Source organism: Drosophila virilis, chromosome 4, assembly GCF_030788295.1.
Source record: "Drosophila virilis strain 15010-1051.87 chromosome 4, Dvir_AGI_RSII-ME, whole genome shotgun sequence".
Taxonomy (NCBI): domain Eukaryota; kingdom Metazoa; phylum Arthropoda; class Insecta; order Diptera; family Drosophilidae; genus Drosophila; species Drosophila virilis.
The window spans coordinates 28,075,952-28,078,988 of record NC_091546.1 but is presented as its reverse complement, the minus strand read 5'-3'; the positions used below and the strand labels follow the sequence as shown (position 1 = coordinate 28,078,988).

The window sequence follows — 3,037 nt, the reverse complement described above, 5'->3', positions numbered from 1 at the left end:
TTTATTTTTCCTATTTGGTATCAACCAATTTTCCTACTCACCTCGCCTCGCTCACCAATCCCATTGCCCTTCCCATCTCGTTGCTGTTAGCTGAGACACTTGTGATTAAATTTAATAACCCATGTGATGTTTGAGCTATTCGGGCTTTAATGCTCCGCGCTTATTCTGATGCCCAACCGCGAATCTTTATTGCATAATATGGCGAGCAGTGACATTTGGGGGGAGGAGAGGCATGTTGCCATAACAATTTACCTCGATGTCACCTCTGCGGATTCGTTGCAAGCAGAGCTTGGGGAATTTTTTTTATAGGAGTAACCAACGAGGCGCATTAAATAAACGCCACGAGACGAATCTCATTTAATTTTACGTTTACAATTTCAGAAATTCTCTACCAAAAAGTAAAAGTAAACAAAAATCAAGTATAGAGAAACTATAGAACACAAACGAAATACGCTTTCTCTGTCGGTCTGGAATGAAATAAATATGGGAGGGTATGCGAAAGAATATCGTGAACTATGTAAAATTAAAATAATAATTAATAATAGCAACGTAAATATAACTCCAGAAATATTTAAATCTATAAAAACAATTTAACAATGATTCTAATGCCCTCTTTTTATCAAAAGATTATGTGTATTTGATTTATTTTAATGTTAATTATATTTATTTCAATGTAAAATAATTTTTTTCCCTTCAATCCTTAAGTGATCCTGCACCGGTGTAAAACTATAGATTTAGTGATCGATAACAACCGAAAACTTTCGTTAATGTATATACTAACATATGAAAAAGGAACTCTTGATAATAAAAATAGATAACAGAGACCTCAACATGGAGACTATAGACAGCCAAGTCGAAGCATTCGCTAATCGATACAACGAAAGCTTGAGGCGACACTGTAACCGGTTCGCAAGAGACCTTGCTGGGAGGTGTGTAGTCAGAAGGCTCAAGTGGAGATCCCTTAAGGACCTCCTCCAACCACGACACAGGAGACGTCCCAGAGCCCCCGACTACCTACGTGACGATGCAGCCTTACTGAAAGAAGACGCCTTTGATTTTCGTCCACGATAAAGCCTGAGAACCCAACCAGACTTGGCGACATACCACCTAGGTTAATGCTATTTTGATTCAATACAATAAACATATACAAAAAAAAATACAAAAAAATCGATAACAAATGTAAGTTGCCTATCGATAACACTAGTCTTGTGAATTTTCAGCTGTCATTTAATAGAGCATAGCTTTATTTAATATATTACGGACGATGAACAGAAGTAAGAATGTATTTATGGACAACACAATTATCAATATAGGCCATAGGATATCAAAAACACTTTTGTATTACAAAAAATTTGTTCAACCTTCTTTATCAAGTGAATGTACCCAGCTTTTGTGGTGCTTCAGCAAGTGTTGTCTAAGGGTTAGCAAAATTTGTTGCAAAGTGTTGTCTGGTTGTTTGTCTTTGTTGCTCGCTCGTCTGGCTTATCGCTGACAGCTTCTGTCTGGACAGATTCGTGTGCTAAATTATTGAAATTTGACAAGTGAACTGAGTACCGAGAGAGACAGCCATGGGGCAAGCTGGTCAATTGGCCAGCAGCGGCAGCAGCAGCTGCAGCAAATGTTTCGGTTTTCGGTAACAGTTTCAGTTACGGTTTCGGTTTGCGTTAAGAAATCCAATTAATTAGCGTTGACATTGCGACACTTGTGGCATGAAATTAAAGTCAAGCGTTGCCAGATATACGCAAATGTTGCTTAATTTGTCAATTATCGATTATTGATTATGCTGGCCCAAAATGTGCGACGCATTTTCGTATGTCTATTATTAGCCTTGATTGTGGGCGGCTATTGCGTATTATGACACTTGAACTCTTGATGCGAGCCAAAACTTGGGTAGCAGAGGTCGCCGTGCACATGAATTTAATCAATGACTATTTATGTTTGGCCATAAAAAACTCTTAGCTGCTTTAAAGCTTAAACAACCAGTTGCATTTGTCAGCTTAGTGTCGCATTTGCTTGAATGTATCTTATAGATACTTTTCGTATAGCTTTAAGTTTTGCTTGTCAAATTAATCAAAACAATGTTGCGGCAAATGGCACAGCCAAGTTAAACTTATCAGTCATTTATCTCTTTCTCTCTACCTCTTTTTGTCGCTCCCTCTCTCATTGCATTTCTAAAAACATTCCACGCTGCCAACATTTGCCTTTTATTCCATCCACTTTTATGGCCAATAGCATTTTATTAGAGCCAACAAACTATTTGCTGTAGTTAAAGCCAACTCAACACATGCAAATGCAACTGTTACTGTTAAATGGAAATAGAAATAGACATTTCTGCCAAGGACTGCAATTGCCTGGATAAAGGCTAGGTTGGCTCTTAAATAGTTTTCTTATTCCCTGCGCTGCGAACTGCTCCCAATTTACGACCACACTAATTGTCTTGGCACAGCGGAAACTGTTTTAGAAACGCAACAGACAATTAATAAAAAAGAAAAAAAGAAATTTCACTCAAGGTTCTACCGAGATTTGAACTCGGATCGCTGGATTCAGAGTCCAAAGTGCTAACCATTACACCATAGAACCGGTTGATGAAGGCAGCCTAATTGGGGTAGTTATATCTCTTGGCTACATAGTATACGAAATTCATTGTGTGAGAAATTTTTGGCTGAGGCATGCTGATAAAATTGTCTATTTTTAGATTTTATAAGGTATTTCTTATGCCCTGTGTGTGTGCGAGTGCGCGCCTGTGTGTGCGTTGAAAATTATTTCGTGGCAGTCAGCAGATAATTTAACGGCACTCGAGAAGAAAATGTTTTATGCAAACTCTGCGATAATTATTGTATACAAGACATGTTTAACGGAGATCACTAGGTAAAACATATATAAATATAAAATAAAATAACAGCTAAATAAAATAAAATAATACATGCAAACAGAGTTATGCAAAAATAAACATAATTTAATGGTGATATAAATATATTTTTATTAAAAATAAGAAAAATGTAGTATATAATAATAAAAAAATTATTATAATGAATTA

The 3,037-nt window shown here is 36.6% G+C and overlaps 1 non-coding gene across 1 annotated transcript; it reads right to left on the bottom strand.

Moving 5' to 3' along the window:
* Positions 1–2,508: 2,508 nt before the first annotated feature.
* TRNAQ-CUG (transfer RNA glutamine (anticodon CUG)) lies at positions 2,509–2,580 on the bottom strand. Its single transcript has one exon. It is a non-coding gene; the product is annotated as a tRNA-Gln (tRNA).
* Positions 2,581–3,037: the final 457 nt, after the last annotated feature.